Raw genomic sequence first — 19,989 nt, forward strand, 5'->3', positions numbered from 1 at the left:
TGAGTAACAGCAGAACTTAAACGGGGAAACAACTTTCATGTCTACCTGGCAGTAAAAGAAGCTTTCTTGGGCCGCCTGGGTGGTTTGGTGGTTGAGCATCTGCCTTTGACTTAGGTCGTGATCTCAGGGTCCTGGGATCGAGTCCCACATCGGGCTCCCCACGGGGAGACTGCCTTTCCCTCTGCCTGTGTCTCTGCCTCTGTGTGTGTGTTTCTCATGAATAAATAAATCAAATCTTTAAAAAAAACAAAAAACAAAAAACCTCTCTTCTCTGAAACCTTCATGATTCCAGAGGAGACTTGATAAAATAGAAGATTTTTAAAAGATCCAGTGTGTTGTAAAATGAATATAAAATGTCATGGATAATAAAAAAATCAATAAAAAATCAATAAAAAAAAAGAAGTATAACTGGCATACAACATTGTTTCAGGTGAAACATACATCATGAAATGATCACCATAATGTCTAGTTACCATTTGTCACCATTTATAATATTATTGCATAAATTCCCTATACTCTACTTTATATCCATGTGACTTTATAACTAGAGGTTTGTACCTCTTAATCCTCTCCATCTAACATGTTCGCAATTTCTTGTTGATATGTTTTTATAACAGCTACTTTGAAAACATTGCTAAATAATTCCAACATCAGCATCAGATCAATGTTAATATCTACTACTTGTCTTTTGTGATTCAATCTGAGATTTTTCTGACTCCTGGTGTGATGGGTTTCTTTCATTTCCCAGGTCTCCAGGATCAGGCCCTGGACTGAAGGCAGCGCTAAACCGCTGAGGCACCCGGGCTGCCCCCAGTTATACTTCAATAAAAAAAAGAAATTACAAACAAATGAAAACAAAATAGAAAGTCTTAACCAAGAAACATAAAATATAAAAAGAACTGAATAAAAATTTTAGAAATAAACATAAAATAACTGAAATAAAAACTCAATGTACGTGCTCGACAATAGAAGAGAAAGAACAGAAGAAAGAATCAGTGAAGTTAAAGATTGAACAATAGAAATAACCCAGACTGAACAGCAGAAAGAAACAGAAAATAAACAGATCCTCAGAGACCCATGGGACGGTAACAAAAGATCTAAAGTACCTGCCATCAAAGTCTCAGAAGAAGAAAAAAAAAAAAAAGTAAGTGGTGCTGGACAAGTTTTTAAATAAACAATAGCTAAAAGCCCCAAATTTGGGAAGCAAACAAAATACCCATAAGACTACAGATAAAAGAAGCAGAGGAACCCAAAACAGGATAAACCAAAGATATCCATGCTAAGACCATCTCAAAACTAAAGACAAGAAAACAGAGCCTTGAAGGGAGCGTGAGAAAAACTATACCTTACTATGAGGAACTATTAACGAAACAGTGGATTTCTAATCAGAAATCAAAGAGGTTTCATATTGTTTTTCAGGTAATTAAACAAACAAACAAAATTGCTATCCTAGAATCCTATCTCCTCCCAAAGTATAATTTAATAATGATAATTAAGGCATTATCAGACAATGAAAAACTAAAAATGGTTTGTCACAAGCAGAACTACCCTGAGAGTGGCTTAAGAAAACTCCCAAAACAAAGAAAATGATGAAAGAAGGAAACAGAATATTAGAAATGAAGAAAGAACAATAGAAAGAGTAAAAAAAAAAAAAAAAAGAGTAAACATAATGGACTTTTATATCTTGAGTTTTCTCAATTATCTTTGAGAATTAAAGAAGAAATTATAATATTATTCTGATGTGCTTCTCAAGGTATAGAAGTACTGAACATTACTGAACGTTTATATTATAAATGGGTGAAAAGATTTTAAATGAAGGTGAGTTTTCTATACTTCACTTCAACTGGTTAAGTGTCTATGTTAGCACATGATGATAAATTATGTACTTAAGTGTAATACCTAGAATAACTACTAAAAATCAATATGAAGAAATCCATTCAGAAACACTAAAGATTGATCAAAGGGAATTCTAATAAAGTATTTAAGTGACTCTTGATACATACAACAACTTGGGTAGATTTCATGAACAATCTGTAGAGAGAAAAAAAATCTCAGAATGTGGCAGATTTGATTTGATTTGATTTATGTAACCTTTCTGAAATGGCATAATTACACAGTTAGATAACAGATTAGTATTTGGGGGGGAATAGGAATTTTCGGGCATTAAAGGGTAGCAGAGTGATGTTTGTGGTGACGGAATAACTCCCTATTGATTGCAGTGGCAGTTACATGATTCTTTGTGATAACATGACAACAATAAACACACATGGTACCAATATCACTTTTGTTATTTTGATATTACACTATAGTCACACAAGATAAACGTTTTGAGGAGAATTGGTGAGGGGTCCCCAATATCTGTTTGTAACGTGATTGCAATTTCTTAGGAATCTATTTTTCAATAAACATTAACAAATACATACATAATAGCAGAATTTGAGCATAGGTTAAAACAATTCCCTGATAATAGCAATAAAATGCAGAAGCTGGGAGTCTGAGTATTGGGAAACAAGGTGAGCCATATTTTTTTTGAGATCCGTCCGCAATTCAATAAACATATCTCTGGTTGGAAACATAGATAACAACAATAACCATAAAACTTCATTATCAACCATCAAGGAAGGAACTCTATATAGGGATACAAGCCAGTCGATGCCTGAGAAAGCATCTATTGTATGGCACATATTTGTGAGAAAGTTGCAGACTCTTTTCTCATTCTTGAAAAATAAGCATCGGGCAGCCCCAGTGGCTCGGTGGTTGAGTGCCACCTTCCTCCCAGGGCATGATCCTGGAGACCCCGAATTGAGTCCCATGTCGGGCTCCTCTGCCTGTCTCTCTCTCTCTCTCTCTCTCTCTCTCTGTCTCTCGTGAATAAATAAATATTTTTTAAAAAGAAAGAAAAATAAGCATCAATTCTTATTTTATAGTCTTTTCAACAGAAATACTTGGTAAAATGACATTTAGAAAATCTGTGGCCTGGGCGCCTGGGTGGCTCAGTGGGTTAAGTATCTGGCTTCAGCTCAGGTCATGATTTCAGGACCCTCCGGCTCAGTGGGGAGTCCATTTCTCCGCATCCCTCTGCCCCTCTCCCAGCTTGTGCTCGCACTCTCAAATAAATAAAATCTTTAAAAAATTTCCGTGGCCTTTGATGCATCATCTCCTTCAGGGGGTATAACCCATCTCAAAAGGACTACATTGGACAATCTCCAGGCTCTTACTGTCATGCCATTACATCTAACAATTCACATGATTTCATCTTCAAAGGGGGTTGTTTGGGAGCTGAGTCTTTCACATATTCCCTTTTAAAAATATAAAGAATGCTGTTATTTTGGAATAAGGCTCTAGAATGTACTTTAAACTCTTTAAAAATAATTTTTGCTTTTCAAGTGTGACTAAGTCGGTGATTCTAATGGTCTCTGAAATGAAAAGAGGAAAGAAAAAAAAACATGAGTTAATACAACTATTATTTTTTAGTATCTATATGGCTACCTAATTGATTTTATATAACAATGTCAAAATCTTGCTAAGTTTTTAGAACCAACTGTTTTTTTACAAGCTATCCTTGACATTTTATAAATGCTAATATTTTTACATTTGTTTGATGCAGACTACAACTTTTTGTATCAAATGGACACATATTATTACTTTTGCATTTTGTTTTACTTTAGTGTGTACAAGAGCAGTGATTCTTTACTACTACATAAAAATAAAATAAATAAATTTAAAAAATGGAGATATACTCCAATTATTTTGATCAGTGATTATCTTTAGTTTTATATATTCTGATTGCCAATAAACATTATTACTTGAAAGTTTTATAGCTTACTTCTCCTTTTTCATAAAATTATTCTCTCAAGTTATTTTTATGTGATAGATCTTTATTTATATATTAATTTGGGAATTTTTTGAATGAATAATATAAACCCAACTTAATATATTGATCTGAATACTTACTAATACTTACTCATAAAATTTATTAATAGAAGGCTTTTAGTTTTATTGAGACCATATAATTCTATAAAATAAAAATATTGACCCAAGCTATATTAATCTTTGCAAAGCACATAGCTGGAATATAGCAGCTACCTAATATATATTCATGAATAAATATGTCTTCATGAGAAAAATAAACAAGAAGAGTAAAAAATAACTTCAAAAATGAAATAAAACAACTTGTAGCCGTGTAACCATGCTGTAATTTCTAAGCAAAATACACATTGTCTACATGTTTGTGTATGCATGCGTGTATCTGCAATATCTGACAAAGTATTACTGTTTAGTGAGCCATCATATTTTGGTAAAATCACCTTCCAGAAGAAACTGAGTACATCCATAAACTCCCCAAAGATCAAAGAAAAATAACCATAATGGGAAATATCCAGTAAGTTAAAAACAGACCTACTATATAATATTTCTTATTTTTGTGTGTAATTATCGAACAGATTTCACTTTTTCTTTATATTAGCAATATAAAAGATAAGTGTATCAACATGTACAAGGAAATAATAAAATATTCTTACTAAAATTACTATTGTTTAAGAATAAAAAACTAGCACACTCATTGGCTATATATTAAAAAAAAAACTATATTCCAACTAATGCCAAATTCTAGAAATTCTGCACCATTCTCTCTGAGTCTATTATAGAGCCACTTCATGGAATGGCAAATACTTATTACATTCCTCAAAATTCCCAACACACCCAAACAAGACAAACATTTTGAACCACAAAACTTTCTTTGAAACTTAATCACGGCCTCAAAATTCTTGTTAATGCACTCTAGGAAACTATTGACATTGGAATACATAAGGATGATAGTCATAGTGGAGATCAACTTGTCCTTTTTTTTTTGTTTGTTTGTTCATTTTTTAAGTCAGCATTCTAAACATATCCTCTAACATCTAATCCTTACTGGTTAGTGCATCTGAAATGGTTATAAGAATTTTACACTATTGTAACATACAGTGCAATTTATATCTAAATATGAAGGAACTTCTCTAGCTTTCTTATGACACTGAAATAGAAGGCATGCATCCCATATGACACAGCACTTCTATTCTAGTTGTTCCACTCTAGTGAACTTCACACAGGTGTCTACTAAACACATATGTAAGACAATTATGGGAATATTTATTAATGAAAATAGAACCAATTAACATGAGTGAATAAGAAAATGGATAAATTTTAGTATATTCATAAAATGGAATCCAAGCAGTTAAAATCAATGGCCTTGTACTTTCTATATTCATTCTTTATTCATTCAACTAATATTTTTTCACCTTTTGCCTCACTCGTTTCACCCTGAGTCAGATGCTTTCCATAGTCTCTTTCCATCAAGCTGGCATGTCAGTATTTTTTTCTTGCTGTTATGCCTGCAATTCAAATAGTTGTTACCAGTGAAAAGTTGTTACCTATTACTTCTCTTGCAAAATAAAGACATGGATAAGCATTTTATCTGTCAATATATTTTTCCTTCTGATTAAGAGGCCAGAACAACAAAGACAAATACAATTAATTTCCTTTACTTAGAATCAAATAAGGGAAGAGCTAACTCTTTATGCATACCTTGTCTACTATTTTTCTCAACATGAAAAACTCATTTGCCATTTTCTTTCTCTAGTGGGAATCAAAAATCACATCCCATACAATCTTCTCATGTGTAACAAGTTAAATTTTGTAAAATCTAAGCAAATATATTTTTAATATCTTAATATCCTAAATTATGCTTAGAAGAAACAAAATTTCCCTTTAGAAATATTAAGTGCTATTAGGTTATCTGTCAAAATAGTATAAGTGCAAGTGAAAGTGAAAGAGTTGTTATTTCTAGAGGCGATTTTCATTTTTTGCTTTATTCATTGAATACGGAAATGATACATTTAGTGTTGCCCTCTTTTTGCTTCTTCCCCTGTTTCTCATGATAATCTGTCATAGTCATCTGTGGAGGAAAGTCATAATATTGTCATCAATGCCAGCTTGAATGACAGCTTATCCTAATAGCTTGTCTTTACTGCTTCCTGATTTCCTGTTAGGCTTTCAGCTCTGAGTTTGCTCTTAAACTTGTGTTTGCATTCACTCTATCAACTGACATTGTTTGAAGTGTAATTTTCTTCAACTAATTTCTTTTATATACTCTTTACAGTTACTGGATAGAACATTCTTGAAAGTAGAGGCTTTGCTTTATTTAATTCTGTAAACTGCCAGGGAAATTGGCATGGAATCTGACATCCGGAAAGTAATTACTAATTATTTTTCAAAGAAATGAGTAAATAGATAATGTTCACACCTTCTGAGCTCATTTGGCTGTCTTTGCCTAACAATATTATATTTCTTTTGTAAATTTAGCAGATTTTATTATTGGACTATGAGAGATGTCTGTTCTGGTTGCATTCTTTTATTTTTCATTAATCATAACGTCCTTAAATTAATATTTTAATTTCTCTGAACTTTTTAAACCAACAGGATTTAAAACATGGGAATAGTTATTTTAAATAAAGAGCAGAATAGATTATATTTTGAGTTACTAAATAACATGGAACTGTGTCCCAATAATTTAAATATGACTTTCATCTATTTGTATATATTTCTTATTTATTTGCTGTTTTACTTAATATGTGTGATTTTTAGTGTGTGATTTATATACATGATAACATTTTACTTAGGGTAAGTTTCTTAGCAGTTCCATTCTTTAAGGCACATTTCCATGGGCTGCAACTAACAACATTTGCATGATGGATCACATAACCAACTTTCTAACTGTACCAGGTTAAAGAAACACAGTTGTAAAACTATTTTCAGAATTATTTAAACATTACTCCAGACAAAATAATATTTTATCTTTTATTCAGCTCTATAGAGATTTAATTGACACATAACATTGTGTAAGTTCATGTTGTACAATGTGAAGATTTGACACACCCACATATTGCAAAATGATTACCACAATAGGGTTAGTTAACACCTCCATCATCTCCCATAATTGCCCTACTCCTTTAGAAACTTTCAATAAAAATATATTTATGTTATAATGTAACATGTTATTTATTTAATAATGTTAAATATATACATATATTATTTAATAATGTTAAATATACATATACACATATAATAATATGCATGATACTGTATATAATATAGTATAATTAACTATAGTCACCATGCTGTACATTAGATCCCTAGAATTTATTCATCTTATAAATAGAAGTTTGTATTCTATGACCAACATCTCGGCATTTCCCCCACACTCAACCTCGGACAGTCATCATTCTACTCTGGGTTGTATGAGTTCATCATTTTATATTCCACTTATAAGGTATATCAAATAGTATTTGTCTCTCTGTCTAACTTCACTGTTTAGCATAATGCCCTCCAGGTCCATTCAGGTTGTCATGAATGGCCAGATTTCCTTCCTTCTCAGGGTTGAATAATAGTCCGTTGTACTAATATTTACATCTTTTTAATTGATTCATCTGTGGATGGACACTTAGGTTGTTTCCATGTTTTGGCCATTGCATATACTGTTGCAATGAATTTGGAAGTTAAGATACCTACTGGATCACCTGATTTCATTTCCTTTAGATATATACCCAGAAGTGAATGGCTGGATCACATGGTAGTCCTGTTTTTAATTTTTTTTTTGAAACTCCATTCTGTTTTCATAAAGCTGAACCAATTTATATTCCCGCCAAGAGTGCACAAGGGTTTTCTTTTCTCCACATTCTTGCCAACTGTTATTATCTTTTGTCTTTTGATAATGGCTGTTCTGACAAGTGTGAGATGATATGTTATGGTGGTTTTGATTTACATTTCCCTGATGACTGAGGAAGTTAACTTTTCCTGTACCTGTTGACCTTTTGGATGCCTTCTTTGAAGAAACATCTATTCGGTTCCTCTGCCATTGTTTAATCAGATTATTTGGGGATTTTGGCTATTGAATTGCATAAGTTCTTCATGTATATTGGATATTAACCTCTTGTCAGTTGGTTTGCAATTACTGTCTCCCATTCCATAGGATGCCTTCTTCATTTTGTTGCATTTTTGTTAGTTTGTTTGTTTGTGGCTCTGCAGAATCTTTTTAATTTAATGTAGTCCCACTTGTTGATTGTTACTTTTGCTACTTGTGTTTTTTATTTCCATACCCCAAAAATTGTTGCTAAAACTAATGTCAAGATGCTATTTCCCTTCTAGATGTTTTATGGTTTCAGATCTTCTGTTTGAGTCTTAATTTGTTTCTAACTAATTTTTGTGAGTGGTTAAGACGAAGGTCCAGTTTCATTTTTCTGCATGTCATTATCCAGTTTTCCCAACACCATTTACTAAAGAGACTATCCTCTCCCTATTGGATATTCTTGGCTCTATGGGGTTATTTTTACACCAGCACCATACTGTTTTTTTCACTATAGTTCTGCAACATACTTTGCAATTGGCTAGTGTACCGTGTCCAAATTGGCTAGTGTACTGTGTCCAACTCTGTTCTTCTTTATCAGGATTAGTTTGGATTCTGGGGGTGTGTGGTTCCATATAAATTTTAGGTTTGTTCTATTTCTATGAAAAAAATCATTGGAATTTTGATAAGGTTTGAATCTATAGATGGGTTTGGATGGTATAGACATTTTAACAATATCAGTTCTTCCAATCAATAAACATAGAATATCTTCCTTTATTTGTGTCTTCTTCAATTTCTTTCATCAGTCTTATACTTTTTAGTGTACAGATATTTCATCTCTTTAAATTTATTCCAGAATATTTCGTTGTTTTTCGCACTATTGTGAATAAGATTGTCTTCTTTTTCAGCTATTTCAATGTTAATCTATGAAAATGTAACTGATTTTTGCATGTTGATTTTATATCCTGCAACTTTACTTAATTGGCTCATTAGTTTTAATAGTTTTTTTGGCAATCCCTTTAGAATCTTCATTTATAAAATCATATCATCTGCAAACAGACTATGTTACTTCTTCCTTACTAATCTGTACGTTTTTTATTTCTTTTTCTTGCCTGCTTTCTCTAGTGAGGACTTCCAGGACTATGCTAAATAGAAGCAGTCAAAGAGGGAACCCTTGTCATGTTTCTGATTTTAGAGGGAAAGTTTTCAATTTCTCATATGATATCAGCTGGAAGCTCATCATGGATGACCTTTATTATGTTGAATACATTACTTCTATACCTAATTTCTTGAGAGTTTTTATCAAGAAAGGATGTTCTATTTTTTCAAATACTTTTCTCCAATCATTGATATTATCATGATTTTTATCTTTTACTTCACAATTGTACTATAACACATTTATTGATTTGTGTATGTCAAACCATCCATGAATCACAGAGGTTAAGTCCCACTTGATTATCCTGTATGTTCCTTGTAATATGATGTTGAATTTGTCTTCCTAATATTTTGTTGACAATTTTTCTGTGTATATATCTATATTCATCAAGGGTATTGGCCTATAGTTTTCTTTTCTTGTACAGTCCTTATTTGACTTTGGTATCATTGTAAAGCTGGCTTTGTAAGTGAGTTTGAGAGTGTCCTCTCCTCTTCAACCTTTTTTGTAAGACTTTGGGAAAGATTAGTATTCATTCTTTAAACGTTTGGTAGAATTGAATAGGAAAATCAATTTAATTACTGATCTAGTCTCCCTACTTTTTATTAATTCATGCAGATTTTCTATTTCTTCATGATTCAATCTTGGTACATTCTATGTTTCTAGGAATTTATCCATGTCTTCTAGGGGACCCTGGATTCCTGAGCTCCCCCAAGGCCTCTCTCTGGTCTCTAAGTGATTGTCCAAGACTGTATCCTCCTGGAGCTTTCAGCATGTGGCCAAGAGAAGCTGGAGCCGGTTCACAGGTCTCCAGAGGGTCCTCTGCTGGGATAAAGGTCTATATGTTTATTCTTTGATGTGCAGATGGGTGAGACTCCTCCCAGGCCACTTGGCATTTAGTGTTGAATCCCACCAGCTCCTACAAAGGCATTTTGTTTGTGGATGAACAACAAAATTGTTATTGAGAAGGAATGTCTTATTAGGCCATCTTGCTTATATCCTGCCAAATATTATTTTTAAATAATCTATTCATTAATTTACAAACTTAATAATTTCACTAAGCAAAGGTTGTTAACCCTTCAGGCTTCCTAAACCTAGGTTAAACCAAGTATTAAGTGATTTTCTATATATTGTTTAAGATGAGTTATGTAATAATTAGGTGAATTAGATGATAATATCCAATTTTACATAAGAGAAAACAGTGGCTTTCAGAGACGTTAACTAACTTGTTTCAAGAAGTGGAAATTCAAAAAATGAAAGCACAAGGACAAGAAAATAAAGACCTCGATACCTGTAACCAACGAAGAAAAATACATATATTATTTAAATATCCCAAATAATGTGTTCACGCCGTCTTCTATATCATATGGCCTTGATGATAATATACCAAAGATTTTAAACTTTTTTATTTTTTTCTGAGTAGGTAAAATATATTCAAGTGGTGAAATAAACTCTAGAAAGCATCTAAGCTCAATTTATTCAAAAAATAATTAAAAGATTATCAGAACATTTATTTCCCTCAGGTTGGCATGATTTCATCTATGCTTTTTATTTCTATTCTCATCCTGATTATCAATCATGTTCTGCACAGCAGCCTGTCAAAATGTGCTATATTAGCAAATCTGAAATGCTTTGCTCATCTTTTCCTCAAAGCCCACACATTTTAATAGGACAAGTGAACTCAAATTGATATTTGGAAAGAAATAAAAGCAGAGACTAAATTAAGATCATCTTGCTTTGATAGTCTTTATGATTTTTTCTATTGGTTAAGAAGTGTTTGGTAATCATGGTAAATGCTTTGTTCAATCAGAATTTTTTACCATTCTGTATGGAAACACATACTACTATTTTAACCAAAATGGGGGGAAATGTGCATTTTTTTATTTTTATTTTTTTAAAGATTTTATTTATTTATTCATGAGATTTCAGAGAGAGATTGAGAGAGAGAGAGAAAGAGAGAGAGAGAGGCACAGGCAAAGGGAGAAGCAGGCTCCATGCAGGGAGCCCAAGGTGGGACTCAATTGCGGGTCTCCAGGATCACGCCCTGGGTTAAAGGTGGTGCTAAACCGCTGAGCTACCCAGGGATCCCCTATTTTTTTTATTTTTTATTTTTTATCTACTCTCTTAGCAACCTTCAAATATGCAATATAGTACTATTAACTATAGTCACTATGCTATACATTACATTATCATGACTTACTTATTCTATAACTGGAAGTTTCTACCTTTTGACTCCCTTCACTCATTCCCTACCCTCTACCTCGAGAATCCACTAATCTGTTCTCTATAAGTTTGATTTTTATTGTTGTTGTTATTATAATTCCACATATAAGTGAGATAATATAATACTTGTATCTTAGGCTATTTATAGCAATTATGTTGCATTATGCTACAAGTAATAAGATACCTAACCAAATATAGCTCAAAAGTGAGATTTATTCTTTCATAGAATAAGATCTGTTAGTTCATATCACAGAATTTCTGGAGAAAGTGTGGCTTCAGAATGACTGATTTAGAAACTCAATGTACTAATTTAGAAATTCTATGTGTTTTCCTTCAAAGTCATAAGATGGCTGCAGAAATTCTAGGCATCATCATTTTACTTTACATACAAGGGCCCAAAATTTATTCCTTTTTTAAGATTGAGAAAACTTTCCAAGGAAATGCCTCAACAGATGTCTCTTAATTTGTATCCACCAGGTCTGCACCACATGCTCATACCTAAGTCAATCAATGTCAAGGGGAATGGATCTTTTATGAGTGGCTCACATTTTTTTGTTCACAATCAAATCAATGCCAAAATGTGAGTTAAATCTATTTTCTTTTATTGTAAAATAGGGAAAATGGATGCAGGATGGCTTTCAATAGACAATTAATGATTGTCAATACCTTGTGATGTTAAAATAGCTAACACATTTTCTTGTTTATAATATGTATATTATCAAAATACAAATGGGAATGTATTGGTTCTGCTAATTTTACAAAGGCAATTAATTTGTCCCTTTGGGTATTATTCTGTTATGTGATATCATATATAAATATATATGAACATGTATAGAAAAAAGCTTAAAATTTCAATGTATATATATATATATATATATATATATATATATATATAGCAACTTGTTAAAATGTGGATTTTATTTTTTTTAGGTGAATAAAACAGTCTGTATAAAACAAAGAAAGACAATATAGTAATGGCACTATCACAAAAGAGAGATTAATAGGGGTTTGGACTATAGGGGAAGGCTTTGCAGATGTGGACATTGAACCCAGTAGTGAAGATTAGGTAGCAGAAAAACTAAAGAAGTAAAGTGTTAGGAACAATAGAAAGAGAAAGAACAGATACATGGAAACAGGGATGAACTAAATAGCTGGAATCTGGTTTGTCAATAGTGGAGAGTTGGGGGCTTATAGATCCTGTTTGATAAGCCTGAGTTCAAGACAAGTTTTTTAAAGCTCACCCTTTCATACTGCTGTTTCTGCAATTCAGACAAAAGGTACCTCTGGAAAGGGGACTGTGAGAGACAAAAAAGAGCTCTTAATTTTGTTCCAGTTACAGTCATTGCTTTATTTACTCATGTTGACTTTGAGTAAGCTACTTAACTCGTTTGTAAAATGGGGATAATTTTCAGTCCTATTGTTTAGAATTGTGATAATGCAATAAGCATAAGTATCTCAAAACATCTTGCATAAATCTCTAGCTATTAATAGGTGATTAATATATACTAGTGTATGTTAGTAATAATACTACCAGTTATTTCCTGTGATATTTATATAGATAGATCGATAGTTACAAAGATGTGATCTTACCAGTAGCTCTAGGTAAACACTTGAATATTTCTTAGCACATGGAGTCAATGTATTAACAATACTGAGACACAAAGGAGTTAACTATCTCAAACTGAAAATTAAATTACAAATTGAATGGAAATCTTTCCAATAAGAGATTTCTTTGTGTTATTGTGATTTGTAAGAGTGACCATTCTGGGATAACTTGAGCGTTTTCATCAAATCCTAATGTATCTGTTGTGAAAAGGTGTGGACTAACACCATGTTTTGATTTGTAGTATTAGTACAAAAATAATATTTTGTAAACTCACCATTGTGAGTGTTTGAAGTGGAAAAACTATTTATTATTGTAATGAATTTAATCCTCATGAGTTCTTTGGGAAGTATTCTCTGTTAAAATTTCATTTAAAGGATTAAGTCAAGAATGGTTGAAAATAAAGAACAGATGACTCATTTGCAAAGAATCCACCAAGAGATCAATGTGTGCCATAACACTTTATGTCTGAACTTAATAGCACTGCACAGTCTTAAAAATAGCTGAATTGAGGGTGATCTTTACATGACTGCATGTTATTAACTTATACCTGATAATAAACAAGCAGCTCCATCTGTTGTGTGCTAGTGTGTTCTCTCCAGACCCCACAGACTCATGTTTTACATGTCAGTGTTCAAGTGTAAATCAGAGAAGGCCACCCAAATACTTTGGAAATGGAAGAGTTGTTTAAACTAAATAAAAGCGTGTCCAACATGACAATCTGTGTGAATTACTTTAAGTTTATAGCGTTGTATGGCATTACCTCACAAGATAAAACTTTGCATTGTTCTAGTTTCAGGTTGCATATTTAAATTCAGGTGTTTTCTCCCCCTCCATACTTCACGTATTTCAATTTTATTGACACATGTGTTAAGCAACTTAAAAACTCTATTTTATGGACACCTCATTATTTAAATCTCTCTTCTCAACTAAAATGCGAATTGACTGTCAAATATCTATGGAGTTTGCCTGAGAACAACTACAAAAGCATTTTCTTTCTTAATTTTTCATTCTTTTATTTTTCTACAATGTAATCAAAATGATTTTCAAGGTGGAAACAGTGACTTTTTATTATTTATAATAAAAACAAAAGTTAACCCTTATTCTTACCAGAAAAATAGTCAAAAGCCCAAATCATCACATTGTTCATTTCCCTAAACAGATTTCTGTTAGTCTATAGAGCAGACCTTATTATTTATACTCAAGTACTTTTATGTGTCTATTGTGGCATGTTTAAAACAAAAATTGTTTTTAATTTTTTTCTTTAATAGTGAAGTATTTACTGGGAATTTACTAAGTATTAGGCAAGCTAAGGTGTAGACATACAATGAATCCCAAATAATAAACACTCCCTCTATTTATAGAGGGAATAGATTACTTAGTTGGGGAAACAAACAAATAACATTAGTTGGGCATCTATTGATTTGTGAAAAGAAAAAGTATATTCAGGGAAACTGTAATATATATGCATATTAAATCTTTATTTCTTTTTCTTTTTTTTTTAGCCCAGTATTTATCAGTGTTTGTCAAAAAGGGAACTACTGGGTGAAAGTCTTAAGACAACACGATAGTTCATGAAGGGCAAAGAGGAAAAAGTTGTAAGAAACAAATTTAATTGAAGGAAATGTCTCCTAAGACAGACTTCTTGGCAATAAAAAGTCTACATATTGGTCCTGATTCCAATATGAAATTGCTCCAAAATGTCTGGGTTTTTTCCCCTTATTGTGTTAGTCATGAGGTCCACTAAATATAGTAATTTGGATGAATAAATATCTTGTTTTAAATCAGAAATACTCCTGGGATAATTATTAATCCCATTAGGGGAAAAAATAACTACAGTACATTGCTTTCTTACTGCAACTTGACTTAAGCAGCATCAAAAAATGGAACATGGTGGTGGGAAAGGAGAGGCAGATAATTGAGGAATAGTGTAAATTTTGCCAAGAATGGGTCATACCAGAGTTGTAGTTCTTCAGGGTGGTTTAGAGCTTATGAGGTCTCATGAGAAAGCAGAGGAAAAGCAGAGCTGGAAAGGGGAAAAGGCTATCGCCAGTGGAATCAAAACAAACTGGCCTGAAAAGGAAGAGGCCATTTTCTCCTCAAATATTTTCTCCAGAGACTGAGGAGTAATAGGCACATACTGGGAGCCAAATAATGGGTTAAAGCAGCTATTTGTGGGCTTGCTTGGGAAACACTAACATTTAACCTAGTTTATACATAAAAATATGTCCTTAGTCCTAAACAACTGACTCATAACTGCACTTTTGGAATACAATCCATTCATAAATTGTGGTCTCCTCCTATAATTACATTCAGACAAAAATCCTGTGACTCATAAACAAATTAAACAAATAATTTCCTTCCCAAACATCTGTTAGTTTGAATTGCAATCTTGTACACCAGCCACAAGATGCCTTATAATAACATGTGTGGTACAACCTTAGCATATGAACAACATGAAGTCATGAGTTCTTATGGACCTGGTTAGTCATGATTAACCATTTATTCATACTCTTTTTCCCAAAAATTTTAGTCCTGACTTCTGAGGGCAGTAGATGGTAACTTCATTTTTTTCTTGGACAATCTGGAGGAAACATTATTTTGGAAGATAATAAACTCTGGGACTATTACTAATGACCTTGTCTTTCTTTTTATAATATTCCTCCAAATTCCATTTACTTTTTTATAGTTTAAATTAATTAAACCCATTTGACATCAGTGGAAGTAGTGACTAACTGCAGAGAATAAATCCAATAATTACTTATTGCCACAGACTTAGGATGTAGTAGGTTCCAGATAACATAAACAAAGGATGTCATTGGCCTGAATCCTTAACTAAATTAATTAACAAGGATCCAGCTTTCTAGAATTATTTGCCAAAGCTAACATTTTAATGTGATAATGAGAAAAAAAAGGGATATTATATCATATGATATCATATCATATGATAATAATGCTTGTTAATATTCAGTGCTTATAATATTCAAGATCTGTTCTATGGCTATATGGAAATATACCACTTAATTCTAAGAAAAATCTATAAGATAGTTACCTGATTTATGACACTCTTAAAGTGAAGGAAATGAAGGAGAAAAAGATTAAACATCTTATTCAAGGTTATATAGCTAAGTGGCTCAAGTTTATACAGCTAAGTGATAGAGTGAGTATATGTACACCATTAATGTCAGTAAAAGAAATATTTTGTGCAATTGTTAAAAACGTAGATGCTACATCAAAGCACACGTTAGTCAGCTTAGAAGCTTTTTGAATTTTGGATTTTATTTTGTTACTTTACATCCAGGATCCTAACTTCAAAGACTATATTATAGAGATTATTTTTCTACATTTTTATCTTTAAAAGACCCTTTGTTATGTCAAATAAAAACTTATTTGGGTCTCTTCAGTAAAATGCACTTTCACAGATTCTGTAGGAAGGAAGGAAGGAAGGGAGAACTGGTGAAAGAAAATTAATTTGAGTTATGTCATGATAGACATGTCTTCTCAATGCCACACCGACTCAGGAAATTAACAAATGTCTGTAATACAGGGTAATAGATAATAATTGTCACAAGAATATATGTAAAGTGAGCGACCAAAGGCAGTGAAAGTACATGCACAAATCAGTCCAAAGGAAAAAGGCCTTGAAAGATGTTTAGTAGTTACACAGATATGCTAACCTACAAATGGCATTTAGTGTGCAGAACTTTCCTTAGCTTATCCAGTGTAAATACTAAAACGTACAGAGGAAAAGTAAAGAGTAAGATTTTCAAAAAGGTATTTGGGGTCTCTACAGGTATCAATGACCTCAGAAAGTACTGACAATCAGCCACGAATTCTGTTTCATGAATCGTGGTTGGCAATCTGGGTTTGGCTGGGCAGCCCTGCTGCTCAAGGGAGGGTTGCTCGTCTACTGCAGTAGTTTGGAGATCTGACCAGAGTGGGTAGCCTCACGCAAACATCTGATGGTGGGTGGCAGCTATTGGCTGGGCTGCCCCTGCTCTCCTCTGTGTGCTGCTCTCCTCCACCACTAGCTAAATTGGACTTCTTTAAATGATGGAGAGGTTTCCAAGATGGTGAAAGCAGAAGCTGCAGCCCCCTTAAAGCTGAGGTATAAGGTATATGGTGCCAATTCTGTAGTATTCTATGGATCAAAGTAAGTCACGAGGTCAACTCAGATAAAACATTCAGGAATTTGATTCCACCTCTTTATAGGAGCAAAATCACATCACCAAGAGGCCTGGAAACAGAGATGGATAAACGCATGATCATGTCTACTACAGGGCCATTAAGTGTTTGGGATAATTACTGTATTTTTCCATCAGCATATAAACATGTTGCTAAATTCTTCTGTCTTTCAAAAGAAAAAAAAAAAACTTTTTCTTAACCCCACTTCTCACTGAGATAGCTCATCATCTCTATTGTTTTCCTTTGTAACAAATTTTCAAAGAGGAGTCTGTTTTCACAATCTAATTTCTTTCCTCCCATTCACTGTTAAACCCAATCCAGTCAGGCTTCACTCCACCACAACCATTGTGGTCAAATCCGCCAACAAACTCCAGGCCATCAAATCCAGTTGTTAGTTTTTAGCCTTTCTCTTCTTCAACCTCTCATCAGCATTTCACATAATTCAGCACTTTTTCCTTCCTGTTCTTCACTTGCTTCTTAGGGTACCGTACTGGTGCTCATGCTGACATCTGCTATGCGTAGCATAATTGAGGAACTCCCTGCCCTGGTACTCTTGGATCCACTCTTGTTTTTGTGTATTGAGTTCATGCTTCCAATTGGTTGCTCCCAGGCAATGGTTGAGCACAGAATCAGCACTACCATATCATCCAGGAGATACAAAACTTCTCCAATGGGGCTTCAGCTAGGAATTGCAGAAACATTCTCAGAACTGCACTACCATCTGAAACTCCTCTCCTTCTTCCTCCTTCCTCCTCCTCTTTTATCACAGTGCTAGACTTCCATCAGGATAAGAAAGTTCTCTTCACTTCCTGTGGCTGCCTGCCTCTATTTTTCCTTCATTTTTTTTTCCTACTAAAAGTCTCTTAGATATTTAATCTTAATTTGGTATCTGCTTCTCTGTGGACCCGAATTAACACACACTGTGTTGGTTTTGCACATACCTCACCGATTAATCCTCAGCATACTTTCATGATACGACTTCTTTTGTACTATATTCTATATGTTGAAATATCCAGGACTCAGTTTTTGGTCCTGTGCTCTTCATAATCTATACTCATCCTTAAGTTATATCATTTACACCCATGACTTTCAACAACATCTCTGCATCAATGACTATCAAATGTATATCCCCAGTCCAGAACTCACACAAAATCTATACATCTGCTACCTGCCTACTTGAGATTTCTTCTTGGGCTTATGATAAATATTTCATTCTCAACATATCCAAGGATGAAGTCCTGACCAACTTTATCATGAAACAAACAAAAAACAAAACTGACTTCCCTCATATCCTTTCTCATCAGTTCAATACTCAGACCCAAAAGCTTGAAGTTACTCTCTTCTGCTTTTTTTTTCTCTGTTTCATAGCCCATATCCAATCCATTACTAAGTTCTACTGCCTATATTTTCAAAACATTTTATTTTATTTATGATAGTCACAGAGAGAGAGAGAGAGAGAGAGAGAGAGAGAGAGAGAGAGGCAGAGACACAGGCAGAGGGAGAAGCAGGCTCCATGCACCGGGAGCCCGACGTGGGATTCAATCCTGGGTCTCCAGGATCGCGCCCTGGGCCAAAGGCAGGCGCTAAACCGCTGCGCCACCCAGGGATCCTCAAAACATTTTAAAAGCCTTTCATAGTTTCAGCTCTCCATGGGTGCCATCCTGGACAGAAGCAGACAGTCTTGGTTAGATGATGTCTTGGTTAGATTACTACCGTAGCCACCTAGCTTATCATCTTGACTCTAGAGTTGTTTAATGATAGTCTTTTCATTACAGTAGCATTTAAAAACTGAAGTCAGATGATGCCACTCCTCAAAAACCTGCATTGGCTTCCTGTTTCATTGTTACTCTGTTACTCAGAGTAACAGAGTCCTTAGAACTGTCTTCTAGTCCCACATATTCTAGGACTTTCTTACCTCTCTGAACTTGTTCCCTCCTCTCACTCGCAGTTTTAATAGTCCAGCTTTACTGACATTACTCTTTTTGGAACACACCAATCCTTCTCTACCTTAAATTCTTTGCATCGGCCATTATACCTGCCTGAAACGATCTCCAATGACCCAGGAGAATGGAATGCCCGATTATCTGGGTTGCTAACTCTCTTCAAGACTTTGCTCCAACTCCATCTTCTCACAAGTATTGACCTGACTACCATATTTAACATTGAAATTTACCTCTAATAACTGCTCAGCAACAGGTTGTCTCCTATTTCCTTTAACTTGCTGACTTTGAGTTTTTTCATAACCTTAATCATTTTCATACATATTGCATATAGAATAATTTATTAATTCTTATGTCTTTAGTTACCTGTCTCCTTCCTTCAAAAATACAGGTTCTCTGCATAGAATTTCATCTATTTTGTTTACTGATGTATACCAAGCATATGAGCATTGCCTAGCACATAGTAAGTAGTTTACTAAATATTGAACAATAAATTTTTATTTATTATATAAATAATACATAGTTATGTATGATGTATATGGTAGCTCATTACTGCTAAAACAAAACTTTCAAGAACACTTTGTCAAAGATGCTTTTCTCTGCTGAACACTGTATCTTTCTCAAATAATCACTTTAAATGCCAATACCGATATTATGCAGTGTTAACTAATTAGAGCCTAATACGAACTATTATGTTAGCAATTTCCTCAATAATGCTAGAACTTTAAAACTCTTCAACTTCTTCTTTATGTCCTTCCTGCTTCTTTTTAGTTTTTTTGTGATTAGATCAGCCATGTTCAGTTACTCTGCACTTAACTATTTACAAACATGTTTATCCCTTCTTTTCAATACCTTTATTCTTCCCTAATATAGTCATGTGATGGAATATAATGTAACAATGAGAATGAACAAACTATAGGTGCTTTTGTCAACGTGAATGAATCTCACAAACAAAATGTTGATCAAAAGAGAATCTACTGTATGCTTCCATTTACATAAAGTT

At 33.5% G+C, this 19,989-nt stretch overlaps 1 long non-coding RNA gene across 4 annotated transcripts in view; it reads left to right on the plus strand.

Moving 5' to 3' along the window:
• Positions 1 to 873: 873 nt before the first annotated feature.
• The window catches only part of LOC102153984, a 34,319-nt gene continuing 15,203 nt past the window's right edge, over positions 874 to 19,989 (plus strand). For 2 of the 4 annotated variants that reach the window (XR_005383101.1, XR_005383102.1), the window contains exons 1-3: positions 874 to 1,818; positions 11,736 to 11,838; positions 19,378 to 19,449. This is a non-coding gene — a long non-coding RNA (uncharacterized LOC102153984). The remainder of the gene's footprint in view (positions 1,819 to 11,735; positions 11,839 to 19,377; positions 19,450 to 19,989) is intronic. The other 2 variants (XR_005383098.1, XR_005383099.1) reach the window with 1 other exon arrangement.

The sequence above is a fragment of the Canis lupus genome, chromosome 33 (assembly GCF_011100685.1).
Source record: "Canis lupus familiaris isolate Mischka breed German Shepherd chromosome 33, alternate assembly UU_Cfam_GSD_1.0, whole genome shotgun sequence".
Taxonomy (NCBI): domain Eukaryota; kingdom Metazoa; phylum Chordata; class Mammalia; order Carnivora; family Canidae; genus Canis; species Canis lupus.